At 35.4% G+C, this 15966-nt stretch overlaps 1 pseudogene; it reads right to left on the reverse strand.

Moving 5' to 3' along the window:
- Positions 1-207: 207 nt before the first annotated feature.
- On the reverse strand, positions 208-12438 carry LOC126694239 (WD repeat-containing protein 26 homolog; annotated as a pseudogene).
- Positions 12439-15966: the final 3528 nt, after the last annotated feature.

Raw genomic sequence — 15966 nt, forward strand, 5'->3', positions numbered from 1 at the left:
AAACTCATATCTTATTGAGCCTTTAATCAATGTGGCCAACTACGAAAAATAAGCTGTCATAGCTTAACGAATGCAAGGAGAAGTGTAAATACAGCAACTCACAAGCTTCGGCAATGGGTTTTGGCTTCTGACTTTAGCCAAATACAATTAGCCTTTAGAGGTGGCTTGGTTGAGCACCGGTTACTCTGGTAGCTGATTCTTGTAGTCCTTTTGTTGTTATATAATGTTTATTGTTATTCCACCCTCTACAAGAATTTAACATAGTAAAAATACAATAAATGGCAATGAATTTTTTATGTATAGAAAATCATTCAAGTTCTTCCATTAGAGTAGTGAGTGGTGTCATTGCTCTGTGAGATTCTGTCTCTCAGATTGAGCTGATCTAAACCCCATATTCGAATGGTACAATCATCGCTGGCTGAAGCCAACATGTGAAGATTTGTAGGATTCCAGCTCACACAATTAACAGCTCCAGAATGCCCAGGCAGTGTCAGTAGGAGCTCCCTAGAACCTCTTAGCCATATATAGGGGAAAATTACACTTTACCACCCTAAAATATACACCAGATTACACTTTGCACCCTAAACTATTCAAATGCACACTTTGCACCCTAAACTATGACATTTGTTACACTTTGCACCCCAACGTTAGTTTTATGATTAAGTTAGACAGAAATTAATAGCATGTGACTTGCATGTGATTTTTGCTTAGGTGTGACACTGTTTAATGACCAAAACACCCTCTTCATAAACAATTAAAAACAAAAAAAACAGTTTCTCAAAAAAAAACAAAAAACAAAAAACAAAAAAACAAAACTTAATTCTTTTTATTTTTTCCAGCTCTCTCTGTCTCGTGAGTACAGGTATTGTCCTCTCTCTTTGGTACAACTCACTCTCTCTTTCCCCAAATTAAAACCCTAAATCCCCTAATCAAAAATATATTCGGCTCCAACAAATCAAAAAAAGACAAAGTTAGTTTGATTTGGGGATTTAGGACCCATAAAAGATAAAAATCCTTTTCTTTTATTCAAATTTCAAACTCGCTTAAAAAATTAAGAATGAAAAAGTGAGATATGGGTAAATCAGTGAATCCATATTAAGCATATTCTTTCAATATTTTTTTGAAGAATCTGGGTGACATACTATCTGAGTAGGGGCTATCATTTCCAAAGACAAAACCACTGTTTCTCAATTTGTTATGCATAGAGAAAAGTGGTAGAGGTTCTTCCTTCTTCTACTATACGCTTGACTTGAGTTCTTGCTTCTATAGATACCACTTACCTCATATTAGAACTTCACTTGTTTCTCTTTTTTTTTTCTTTTTTTTTTTTCCTGGGCTTACACATTCTCCCCTTTCTCTCTGTCTTCTTCATAAATTTCATCTTCTCTCTCACTCGTATCCACTTATCCAAGCATCCCAGCATGTATCTCACCGCTATTTTTTTGCTGTCTAACTTTTCTTTCCACCTTGAGGCAAATATAGAAACTACATGAATTGCTTCAATTATTTGATGAGCGAGAAAGGATAAAGATTGCAAAGCAGAGAGAGTACGATTAATAAAGAAAAAGACAACGTTAGTTTGATTTGGGGATTTAGGGTTACAGGGTTTTGTTTTTAATTGTTTATGAAGAGGGTGTTTTGGTCATTAAACAGTGTCACACCTAAGCAAAAATCACATGCAAGTCACATGCTATTAATTTCTGTCTAACTTAACCATAAAACTAACATTGGGGTGCAAAGTGTAACAAAGGTCATAGTTTAGGGTGCAAAGCGTGCATTCAAATAATTTAGGGTGTAAAGTGTAATCTGGTGTATAGTTTAGGGTGGTAAAGTGTAATTTTCCCCATATATAGACCAGCAATGAAAAATGGCGGACCTCAAATTAAACTTGAAGTACCACCTTCTTTCTTTCCTTTTTTTATCCTTTTTTTTTTTTTGGAGGGAGGAGAGAAGGGGGGGGGGGGGGGGGTTAAGTTATCTTATACGTAGAGTGAATGAAAAGGAATAAGCACGCACTTGCAAGTTCTTTTATACATGTCTACAATATCAGACAGAGTTTAGTACAAACTAGGGGAAAATGGGCTTTTGCCCTTATTTTGTAAAAAATCTAGCATAATATCCCTGTTTTGAAACTATTAAGCACCGTGTCTTTGTTTTTGAAACTCAATTTTAACAAAATCGAGTTCTGTATAAAACTCGATATCTTCAAAATTGAGTTATATGTAAATTTTTAATTGAAACTCGACTTTAGCACTTAAATTTTTTTTAAAAATTAAGTGGCAAAATATGCATAGAACTCGACATTACTAATGTCGAGTTTCACCTGTAACTCGATTTTTTTCAAATCGAGTTTCAAAACAGGCAGATGGTGCTTAATAGTTTCAAAACAGGGACATTGTGCTAGATTTTTTACAAAAAAAGGGCAAAAGCCCATTTTCCCCGTACAAACTATTGTGGTCTATCATACACCCAAATCAAAACTGTTATTCTTAACTGACAACTGTGGATCAATTGTCCCACTTGAATCAGCCAGCAAGATTTTAATCATAGTCATCAAGGCCAATAACAAAATGGAGGTATGCTTAAAATTTAGCTGGTTTAAGATTGTTTGATGCATTTTCAATTATTTTTGTTTCTCCCTATATGAATTGATGAAAATTTGTCAGGGAGTCTACCATAAGAACATAACTTTTTTGATCATGGGTGATAAATTCTCATATAATTAATGACAATGACAATGATATCATGGTGAGATGTTTCTAAAGGGACTCCTGATTAAGCAAAAGATAAATAAATAAAAGAAATGATGAAATGATTGGAGGGGTCCCTAGTTTACATTTTTTGAGGTGTAGCTGTCTAGCATTTCTTTCTCTCTCTCTCTCCCCCAACACCCCCCCTGGGGCCCTCCACGACAGCGAGCAGGGGAGCCGATACAGGAGACGCAAGAAGATTATTATTTAGTATTATTTATATTTGCAAGCCAATTGTATTTTTATGTTTTAGGTCCTATTAGTTTATTGGGCTTTTAGTATTTTAATTTAGAAGTAAGGTTATTTTTGTAATAAGGCAATTAGGGTTTCCTAGCCAATTAGAACTAGGGTTTAGCAATCCTTTATAAGCAACCTATTGTACTCCTTAAGAAATAGTTGATATTTTGATGAATGAAAACAATGGTTATTTGGCCTTTCTTTGGTCTGGTGCTGACTCTAGGTCTACCCCAGGTGCTGACTCCTAGTGATTTCCCCGCTTGATGTTGACTCCAAGCAAGGCCAAGGTGATGACTCCTAGGTCATATATTTTATTTTATTGTTGTTTCAGTTTTGTTCTGGTTGTCCTGCGTCAGGAGCTCCTTTTACACAACTAATGCACTCTAATAGGATTTAATCTATGATATAAGTGTCCAATCCTTGTTTAATAGGGCAGGAGACGTCATTCAACCCAAAGACTATTGGACGAGTCATAAATAACACATACAACTTCATAACACTCACACACCATCATTGGATATAACTCTTCTAGAGAACTGTAACTTCTTAACAGTCTAGTTGAATTAAAAATGAGTTGGGTTGCCCAAACCAACAGATCAAAATGCGCACATAAAATTATAAGATGAAATTATAAGATCAAAATGCGCACATAAAATTATAAATTTTGTTTATAGTTATTACTTGAAGATCCTTATTCTCATCAAGTAACTCGGCTTCAATGAAGATTACCTGGGAATCCTCACTCCCACTTGCAACAAACGCTTGCTCAAATCCACCAAAACAAGATCTAATGACAAATCGGGCACGCATGTGACCTTTGTACTTGGCCACGACCTTCAGATCACCCTCTATGCTCCAAAGATGAATTTCTTGGTTTGTAAGATTGACCAGTAGCAATTTGTTGTCCTTTGACAATGAGAATGAAGTGATTACTTCCTCCTCTTCAATCAGTCTCTCAAATTTTGCCTCCCTGTCAAGCAACAGTATTGCTGTTTCCCTGCAAATGCTTATGATCCTCTTTCCATCATCAGTCACAGCCATGTCTAATATCCTAAGTGTATGCTGCCCTTTCCAACATTCCAGCTCTCTTCCATCCAAATCCCACAGGCAGATACTTTTGTCAGTCATACCAGAGAATATCCCCCTACCATCGGGAAACCATCCACAGGAAACCAGGGCAACACCATTTTTCTCACAAATATGGAGACATTTCCCTGTAGCGACATCCCAACGTCTGATGACCTCCTCCAGTCCACATGTGAGCAGTTGATGGTCGCCTGGGCCCCATGAAACCATCAACACCGGCTTTTGGTGACCAGTTAGTACATGCTTCAATGAAACACGGCCATCCTCTTTAACCTAAAAGAGTAAATTTTCTCAATCATTTAAGAGAGAATACTTTGAAATAATAAATTTGATATTTGATATTTAGCGGGGACGATGAAATTAAAGAAACAGAAACAAGTCGAGTAGTACAATAAACAGTGCAACAAACCATGTCTGACAGTCTGATGACTCTGCAAAAGGGAAAGGGGAGAAAAGTTGAGCCTAATTAGAATATTCCAGCCATCCTTGGCTAATAATGTTTGATCCAAATAACTGCCCTCCAAGGAAATGTACTTAAGCTAGTCCTTTATCGCATTAGAGGCTCTATTATGTTATGTACTTAAATCACTATAACTGTATCCCATACTTCCCTAAGATTTAAAACTTAGGTTCCACTTATCATCAAGCACTTATACCAATCACTTTAAAGAACCTCCTGCCGCAAAATTGCAGATCAATATATAAATTAAATGGGTAAAATACTATTTTGGTCCCTAAACTTTAACAAAAGTTTGTTTTACATCCTTAAATTTTAAAAAGTTCTTTTTTCATCCCTAAACTTCGTAAAGAGTTTTTCAATAGTTTAGAGGTAAAAATAATTAAGGATGAAAAAAGAATTTTTTTCAATAGTTTAAGAATGAAAAACAAACTTCTAGTAAAGTTTAGGAATATAAATAAAACATTTTCAATAGTTTAGGGACAAAAAACAAACTTCTTAAAGTTTAGGATGAAAAACAAACTTTTAATAAAGTTTAAGGACCAAAATAGTATTTTACCCAATTTACATTTATTTTTCCCTCTCCAGATACAAGTTACAGATATATTCCATTAAAGTTATACGGCTACCTTGAATTAGCCAGAGATTTCTTAGTTTAGCAATCTTCCATGGGTGGGGTGCGCAATTTCTATATTGAATAAAAGGCCTTTCAACTCATCCTAGAAGAGGGGGCTCAGTTTTCACACTTCGAATCTACGAACGAGTTGAAGGATTCATGAGATCAATGTTCATGGTAAGAAAGCCACAGAGTGGCTGTTGCAAAACATCAAGGAGGTGATACTGGTAATGCCTCCAAAACAGTTTGCCACGTTTGAGAAGGTGATACGACGTTCACATTCCAACGGAATACGAATAAATTCATGTGTTTTCTAGCAGTGACTGAACTGAAGGGCAGTGGAACTGTGGAAAGAGTACTGTAATCATCTCAGAAAGCAAGTGATACATGGACCTGATTCTATTTCGTGAACTTCTATGTTGAATTCCAAGCTTTCATGCAATGCATTGCCAGGTTAGAGCAAATTCCAATCAATCTTGTTTTCATTTTTATTTTCTTAAATAACAATAAAGAAATCATCTAGAAAATAAGGACACTTCACTTGGGGTATTGTACCGTATCAGACACAGGACTGACGTTGGACACTTTTGAACCCATGTCCCAGCCGTGTATTGCAGGACACAAGACACTAATTTTTTATTTCTTTTTGGTTTTAATCTTGAACACTTATCTAGTTATCTTTTATTTACTTTTGTTAGAATTATAGTTAAGTGACTAAATTCACCATTTCCTAATAGTTTAAGCTTTTGGAAGAATCGGTAATTTGACATGATATTAGAACAGGAGATCTGAGTTCGATTTTTGTCTTCGCTCTACCTCCCATTTAAAATGGGTCTCATCTATTAAAAGGAAGTTTGAGCCCGCACATGAGAGGGAGTGTTAAAATTATGGTTAAGTGACTAAATTCACTATTTCCTAATAACTTAAGCTTTTGGAAGAATCGGTAATTTAACAACTCTTTTAGATCCTATTCTTGGTTTGTATTCTAATTTCTAAACATCATATATTAGTCATGAATTTATTTTATTGCCCTTTATTACTATTAAATTGATATATGTTTAACATTATATGAATAAAAAAATAAATGCTTAACAATATTTAAAAATAAAAATAAAAATAAATTTAATAACTAATTAATATACGTATCCCCGCCGTATCCGTGTCCTAATTTTTCAAAAATTGTCATGTCCCCATGTCATACTCATATTTGTGCCCGTGCCTGTATCCGTGTCCGTGCTGTGATTCATAGGTAATCACCCAGGAAAAAAAAGCATTTCATTCACCATAATGCATACAGAGGCAGAATCCACACACCAGATCAGTGCTACATGGTATCCCAACCAATAAGAGGTGAAAGAATATCAATGAACTCAAAATTGGATACATATTTTGTTCCGTCATTCTAGGGGAAATTACACTTTACCCCCTAAACTATGAGAATGCACACTTAACCCCTAAATTATTACCCCCTTCACACATTGTACCCTACCATTTAGTTAGTTGTTTAACTTGTATGGAAATTTACACTCACGTGCAAGTCATGTGACTTTTGTATAAGTGGCATCCAATTAAAAGACCAAATTGCCCCCATCTTTAATCTCTTATAACAGCACAGGTCCCTCACGGGTTCTCTAGAATTCACTCCCTTCAGTCCTCGCGTGTTCTTCCTCGGTTCCTCCTACCCCACTCACACTTGCAAATTTGAGTTCTCTATATGATATCATTGCAATGATGTATTGCACAGCACAGCTTGGTTAGTATACTTAGAGAATCATTTTGTTCTATAGGATTCATTTGGTATATACCATTGCTTCATGATTGGAATGATAATGATGGGATGACTGGGTACATGCTTTCATCCAGAGAAGGTGAAGAGAGCGATACAGAAATCGCACTAAATCCAATAACTGACGATGACATGCCTAGTGTTACTGTAAAAGCTGATGAGGCTTTTGCAGTGACTGCTCACTGGCTTGCAATTCCTGGGAGAAGAAGCAGGAAAGAAAGGCAAGTTTGCCGCTGTAGTACTTATCATAGTAGTTATAGTTAGTTATGTTTGTATTTTGCTCAATCTTCTTTGAAGACTAAGAAAATATAATAGTGAATCCCCCTAGCTACACTCATCATATTAATGCCTGTGCTCTTGGGTAATATTTCAGTTGATTGTATTAATGAGAAGTGTTCATGGTTTCTTTAGTTTGATCTTGATCTTTTTGCACGCTATAATTGCAGGATTAAACTGGGGGTTTCAATCGATACTGGACTTATAAGCTTCTTAACGGTGCTTCTTTTATTTGTGGATTGGTGTGCATGGTGGATTGTCAGGCTACCTTTAGAAGCATTTTACTCGACCAGCCCATTTCTTATATCAGCCATTTTAGTCTCTTGTGCAGAGGAATTGAGGAAGAAGACACAAGGGTGGAAGGGAGTGAATTCTAGAGAACACGTGAGGGACCTATTCTATTTTAAGAGATTAAAGATGGGGGCAATTCAGTCTTTTAATTGGATGCCACTTGTGAAAAAGTCATGTGACTTGCACATGTGTAATTTTTATCCAAGTTAACGGCTAACTTAACAGTGGAGTGTAAAGTGTGAATAGTTTAAGGCAAGGTTTTTAAACCCGGACCGTTTATTGAACCATAAAAAGGAGAGGTTCAAGATTTTTGAGATTGAACCGAGGTCGAACCGAGGTCGAACCGTGATGACGTCATAATTAATTTAATAATTATTTTAAATATATATAAAAACATTAAATTAATAAAAAAATAGAAAAATTAACTAAAATAGTCTAATTCATTTAGAGAATTAACATTACTTTAAATATTAATCTAGTACAAGAATTTATTGTATAAATATTATAAAAATATTAAGTAAAATTTCATTACGTTAATTTCTAATCTAAAATATCTACGTCCACAATATTTTTACAATAAATTATAAGTTGGTTCAAATTTAAACGTATCATTGAGATTACTTTTTTGTTCTAACAATAACGATCAATAATAACTTACTACTTAAAATTTATTGTGAAAATATGAGGGACATAATCTTTCTATTTCTAACCCAATACAAATTTAAATTCTTTTTCTATTTATTTCCTCCATTCACCTACCACTCCAAAGCAAACACATCACGTTTGGAATTTGGATACCCTTCTTCGCCTGCCACTCTACAGCAACATCACGATGGGACATCAACTTTAACTTTTTTTATTTATTTATTTTATTTCCCAAAGCCTTCCATTTCCCAAGGTTTGATCTACACCACACCTTTAACTTAGTTGACAGTTTCATTTGTTCATCCCACAGGACGTAAGGACAGGGAAAATCTAAAAAAATTTGTAATGGCATTCCGATCCTGAGAGAGAGAGAGAGAGAGGGAGCAGATGTACATGTACAGGCCAGGGTTAGAGTGGAATGAGTGATATTTTTGGTTGAGATAGTACACACAGCTCAGCAAGAGGAGAGCAACACCAGCCTGTCCTTTCTTTCTCTCTCTCTCTCTATGAGAATAGAGATGAGGCTTGTCTAGTGCTCTTATTCCTCTACCCAGGCCGAGTACTCTTCTTATTCCCACTATTCTTTTTTCTCTTCTTCCAAACCCAAGCTCTTCTTTAAAAAACCCCGTTGGCCTCGCATGGACTCCACTCCTCATCACCGAAAGACTAATCATAATCATAATCTCTTTTCCAGAAACTTTCAGAGACAAGGATAAAGCTAAAGGAGAGACAGTGGCTTTGAGGATCGAAAAAAAAAAAGAAAAGAACGGCGAGTCAGTGCGTCGGAGGAGTGTCGCCGTGTCGCAACAATTGTGTTTCTTTTTCTTTTGTTTTTCTGTGTGTGTATTTTTTTTTTTTTAAGGTTCAGATTCAAATGGATGCAGGGAACCGTGAGAAGCGGTCTGATCACGGTTCTCAAAACCGTGAGGTCCGACCGCGGTTCGCACGGGTCCCTGCTTTTATCTCATAGAGCGGTTTTTGCAGCTAAAAGAACCGCAAAGATGAACGGTTCGAGGTTTTTCCGGTCGGACCGTACGGTCCGGTCCGGGTTTCAAAACCTTAGTTTAAGGGAGTAAGTATGCATTCTCATAGTTTAGGAATTAAATGTAAAAGTGGATATAATTTAGAGAGGTAAAGTGTAATTTCCCCATCATTCTATCCTATCCAAACCATACTCTTTGTCACATTCTTCATTGACAAGTCCTTTGTTAGTACTTCTACAAGTTTTACTTTAGGTATTTCCTACTTTTTTTTGTCCTTCAACTTAAATCAACTCACTTTTCCTCACTGCATTAATCACTCTCCTCTGTACCTTACCAAACCATCTCAAGTGACCCTCCCTTATCTTTTAATCATTAGGGGTCACCCATCTTGTGAATTTATTTATTTCAAATCCTATCTTGTATTTCCACTTATGCATTTTAACATTTTTATTTCAATTACACACATTTTATAAGCAAATTAGCTTCTTAATAAACCAAAATTCAGTACCATAAAGCAGAATTAGTCGTTAGTCTTCTAAAATTTTCTTTTTAAATTAATTGGTATATTTACAATCATACAATACTCCTAATGCGCTTCTCCATTCATCTACCATGCTCTTAACCTATAATTCATCATAATCTCTCCATCTTTATGAACGATTGATCCAAGATATCAAAAGCACACACTCTTTGGTATCTCTTGATCATCAAGTTTTACAATCACTTCATCTTTGTTTCTACTTTTATTAAACTTACATTCCATGTACTTTGTTTTAGTCCTACTTAGCTGAAAGACTTCCCCAAATTTCTAATTTGACATTAATTCCAGGTATAGTTTCATCCACTAAAACTATATCATTTGCAAAAAGCATATAGCAAAGGATTTCATCTTGAACCAATCTAGTAAGATCATCCCTAACCAATTCAAAGAGATAGGCCTAAATGCTGATACTTGATGCAACTAACAACAAATTAGAGAGGGAGAGAGAGCCTGAGAGATTAAAGTTCAGTTATTTAATTATCAAAAAAAAGGTTCATTTATTCTGTGTCAATGGTTAAAAGCCAATATTCATTAGGAAAATCATAAAGTTACCTCCCATATAATTGCTGATTGATCTTTTGATGATGAAGCGAGATATTTCCCATTATGTGAAAATTCCAAAAACCAAACTTCATCTGTATGTGCTTGCAGTACCTGTTAAATTCAACAAGCAAAATTTTCAAATTGACTCACCCAAGTAATTGGTGAAGAACTCAACAGCAAATTTGCAGTCCATTTCAGGCACACAAGACAAAATCACAAATAGATTGCATAGGCAGCTTAAATTCAACAAGTCATATAAGCCGATACTGATAAGTGTAACAATCACAGTGATGATGGCTGCAATGGCAATGCCCAGGTAGTGATGATTTACAATGGGATTAAGATTAACAACCTAACAAAGGAAATTAAAATTGACACAAACATGCAAGATAAGGGAATGATATGATTTTATCAAGATAACAGTATCCAAAACAGAAAATGATAATTATATTAGTATGCTGAAGAAAATTTGAAAACAATTAAAATCAAGGATGTTCAGTATTCCAAATATGAGCACAACTAAAAACTAAGGACATTCAGTCTGATAAAGGTTGCTGTAAGTATGTTGAAGGTCTCTCAAAAAAAACTAAAGACCTTTATTTACAGCAACCTTTTTGAGAGACTGCGGCTGACATTTCAGGTTTCATTAAAAAAAGAAAAAAGAAATAAAGAATGTCATTGCTTACTAAATAATATCAAATTATTCAATTTTTTAGACAAAAATTTGCAAAATAGCAATAAATTATACTTGTGTAATTTCATCTGACTCCCATACATGTTCCAGTATCTTCAAAAAAAATTTGGGCACTTAAAATGAAAACCAATGGACCTTCACTACTAAAATTCAAAATCATTACATTATTTACTCTCATAAAAAAAAATTATATAGCCAACAATTTATATTGTTCTATATGTAAGTAACGATGCCAACAAAGTCAACTAAAATTTCATTTTCCAATATCTCATGCCATGTTGCTGGGCTAAGGTGGTGTCAAAATCCAACATGCCTCAGTGGATGTTATAGGCTCCTCTGTCATGACATTTTGTCAGACATGAAAAGCTACAGTAATAACAGTTAGCTCCACCCTAATGCAACACAGAAGTTATTAAAAAGCTACCCTTCTCCAACCTACATACTAACATTTTAAAAATTAAAAAATACCAGCAATTCTGAATTCAGGCAAGAACAGTTTTTATTCTAGAGATGCCACATGATATAGTTGGGGAAAACAAATCAAAAGTTCATTCATGTCTCCTGCCACTTTTGATAAATAAACCATCTCAACAAATCAACAACTGCATTATCTTTCATATGCTCAACAAATAATGCCTAAGAGTTATATTGTTTGTTGGCCAATGAAACATCCAAGGGAGTGAAAAATACACACACACTCATAGAAGCAAAGATCCACATATCCAGAGGCACTCTAACCTGTAACGTTTGAGAAGGAATCTGCCTTCTCCCACAATGATGATCCGAATACAAAGACAAATCACCATCCAGAGTGTTGTGAAACACACAAGCATCTTGTTGCACATCAAGAGTTTGCTCAACTAGATGTTCTAACCTTTTTTAAGGTATCATGACTGCCGCAGGAAGTAACTTCTGTAGTTTCTCCAAAATCTTTGACTGTGACCTTGCAACATCAGTATCATGGCTGGAAAGCCAAAGAATTGCACTCCATGAAGGAGAGACAATGCAGGCAGTAAGCTCATGAACTCGGCTCACATTGACACAAAGAGGGACAATTTCATTCCTAAGAGTATCTAAAGCATCAGTCACTTCAATTCTCAGAAGTTCAAGGAACTTTTGCTCCAACATCAGGAAAGATGCTGATTTTACAGTTGTTTCATCTAAACCCCCAATTGTATGCAGTGTGGCCACAGATTCATTCCATTTTCCATCCCTCACTTGCTGCATAAGCAAATTAACCATTGAAGTGTGCAATGGTATGCCTGATTCTTCCTCTAAAAGGGCCCCACTCTTATCATATCCAAGTGAATATAATGCTCTAGTTATAATTTTGATGAATTCGGATCTTTTGATGACTCCTTTTGAACCAACCGTTTCTTCATCCCCTTGGGAGGGTAGAGGCCTAGCCATCAAGTTTCCCAAAGAGAAAGCGGCAGACTGTGTAAGAAATAAGTCTCCTGAGAAGATATTTGAATCTCCCAAGGGAACTTTTGGACATTTCAACGGGGGTTCATTGTCGTCTATACCTCCCATGAAATACTCAACTTAGCCCATATATATTCTACAAGTCATAAAGGAATGGACTTCAATAGGAGAAACATTTTACTCAGAAAAAATTTATTCTAAATACTTCCAGAAAGAAATCTATCTTTTAAAAAGCAAGTGATGGAGAAGGTTTAATCAAATGCAAGCAGATGAAGGAAAACGAATGTAACAATTTGGTTGAATATGGTTATTAACAAATATCTTCCAAAAGGGGAAAAAATATTGAGAATAATAATAATAAGAAGAAAGCAACAAGATCAGAAGCAATATTCATCTTTCACAGGTCACAATTGAATGCAATCAGAAGCACAAAGCCAAAAAAATCCAGACTACCTCAAGGAGCCAACTGTCATTATTTCAACACAATGTCTTCTTTTACAAAATTGAAAGGCTCCACTTTGACGAAATTAAAGGCTTATCAAGCTAACCTAGAAAATTTATAAATGAAAAATTCTACCATTTCCATCATCATGATGAATAATTTTTTTTTTTTTTTAAAAGATAAAAAGAAATGGCAAGTAAAATGCTGTCTTAGAAATAGGAAATGCAATCACGTAGTATTATTATATAACATAAAAGTATTTTGTTAAGGTGTGAGTATATTAATAAAAAAAAGAGCTTTAGATATAAGTAAGTATAAATTCCCATCAAATTGAAAAGCACCAGCAACCCTCCAGCTTCCTAATCCAACCAAGAGGGAGTGAAAGTTGTACTGATGCAAATTGGTTAAGGAAGAATAAAATATTTTAATATTTTATGTTGTTTTCTTTTTTTCTAATTGAATTAGGATTTTAATTGTTTTTCTTTTCCTAGTTAAATTGTTTTTCCTTTCTCAAGTAAAGTAGGTTTATTATTTCTTTTCCTAAAAGGAGTAGGAGAAATTCTATTATTATAAATACTCTTTATAGAGGGGTCGATTATTGATGTTATGTGTTGATTAATAAAAGCTTGTTAGAGAGGTTTTCTCTATTATTTTGCCTATTATCCTAGTGTTTTTGTAGAACTTAAGTTTCGTGAAAGAGTTGTAGTAATTGTGTGTTACAGATTTTGCTTCTACACGCCCATGTTGCATCATGTACACTTAGTGAATAATTTTCACAAGTAACTTAAAAAAGAAGAAGATGATTTTGGTCCCACCTTTTCTGGCATGAATGAAAAAAAAAATATATATATATATATATATATTATGAAGAAAACGAAATACACTATATGCAAATTGAATGGGCATAAAAAGATATAATGCTAAGAGAACATGTAAGGTTGAATTTATTCAACCATCTTATTGGCTTTATTCCGTGCCAAATTTGCTTGTAATTCAGCATTTAGTAACCCTGTATTTAGGTGGGTTTGTTGTAAGGGTAGTGAGTGAGATAGAGTGAAGATTGCTCAAGAGTGTGCAAGAAAACAGAGACTCGCGGCTGGGACTCGCGGGTGGACTCGCGGGTGGACTCGCGGCTGCAAGCTGCCAGAAGCAGCACACGTGCCAAGCATGCTGGAAGATGAACAGTCATGCTAGCTGGAGCACTACAGGACAAAACAGGACAACTGGCCATACGGTTAACTCGCGACTGGATCTCGCGACTTGGTCAAGCCGCGAGCCACCCCTGTTTTTGTAAAACCTGACGTTTCACATTCCTCTCCCACTCCAGTATAAATACCCCTTTTACCCACGATTAAAAGAGAGCTTCCAGAGAGAATTTTGAGAGAGAAACCCTAAAGAAAAACCAGATTGCTTCACCCACAATCTCTACCTTAGAGTCTCTTCAAATTCCTCAACTCTCTTCCTCTCCATTGTCAAATCCTTGAGAGGCATTATACCAAACCTGGTTCTCACCATTATCATCTCTGTGAGACAGTTGTTTGGATTTCTGGGAAGCAGTTAGGAAGGAACCAATCTTCATTGGTTGATGCTGTGGTCTAGTAGCGGAATCCGGGAAGCTAGAAAAGAAAAAGGTTCGGCGCAACCTCGTTGGAGCAAGAAGCTTGGAGGGTTTAGGTGCACTGGGTAGATTAGGCTTGGAGGGTCTATTGTTGTCCTTGTATCCCAACTGTATTTTCTAGTGGATTGATTACCGCTTGGAGGGCGGTGGAGAGGTTTTTCGCCGAGGACTTCGGTTTCCTCTTCGATAACACATCGCGTGTTGTCTTTGTGTTTGCATCTTCCTTCCTCTCTATCTTTGCCTTTACATTATCTGCTGTGGTTTTATTATGTTATGGCTTAGATAGATTTTAACCAATTTCATATTATAGCATGTGTTAAGTTTCCGCACATTAGTTGTTTGACATATTGCTTGTATTGGTTAAGTTGTATTTTGGGGGTCTAAACGTTCAAAGGTGTTTTGTACATGTTTTTGAACTTTCAGAACAGAACATAAGTACATAGAAGAGTTGTTAACAATTGAAATGAGTGCAGCAAGAATCAAATCAAACCCATCCAGTAACAATGAAGATTAAGAGTAGAAGTAAAAAATAAAAAAATAAAAACAAGGTGGAAGATTTCTCACCTAGAAGACAAAATTGTGATGGATAACAATTGGAGATTCCTCCAAGAAGAAGAAGAAGAAGAGGAAAGAAATGTAAAGTGAAAATAGAATGGCGTACGGAGGTAGTAGTTGTACACAAATTAAAGAAGGCTGGAACTTGGAAGACCAAAAGCACCACTGAAAGTCATGTATAGAGAAGAGTCACATGTATATATATATATATATATATATATATATATATATAGTAGTAGATATGGATGAAATGTTATATTATTTATTTATACTATAATAATAAAAATAAAATCTAATAAGTGAAGTAGTATCTTTTAATTTTATTAGTATTTTTTGCTTTTGAGTTTTGGCAGAGAGCGAATGAAGGGAAGGGAGGGGGAAGGTGTTTTGAAATGCCAATAGAGTATCTCTTGACGATTTCATAAGATCAATGTCTTATTGACGCCGGTCTCATATATAAGTGAAAGATTGATTTCACAAGGTCGTCTCATTAAAGATTTTTCCCAACACAACTCCCATGAGATGATGACTAATGCCACTCTTGTGTGAGGTTTGAAACAGTGCATGATTGTCTCAGTCTCTGTGTTTCACAAAGGTTTGACTTACATCCAGTATTTTGAGTTTTAATCCTCCTTTTATTTAGTTAGTGGGTGATGTGGCCGTCTCTTATTAAAACAAAATAAGATTCCTTTTAAAAAAGTACTGAAAGTAAGCCAAACCCATTTCACAAAACCCAATTTAAAATTGACTATTTTGCAAATTCAATGGGCGTGTCACGTGTGTGTCTGAGTGTGTGATATCTTGTCGTGCTGGTAACTACTAGTATTAATTAAAACTCAAACCCCACACCCACAAACATACAAGACTGGAATTCCGAATATGCATTACATGGCTACGGAATCTGTTGATTTTTGCTTATCCTCCATGTGATCTAAAGGATTTGCTATTTTAATAAACTAATTATTAGACGGTTTATAGTTATACACACTTCAAAAACTTGTTCCTCTACTCTAAAGGATTT

This window comes from Quercus robur, chromosome 8, assembly GCF_932294415.1.
Source record: "Quercus robur chromosome 8, dhQueRobu3.1, whole genome shotgun sequence".
Lineage (NCBI taxonomy): Eukaryota > Viridiplantae > Streptophyta > Magnoliopsida > Fagales > Fagaceae > Quercus > Quercus robur.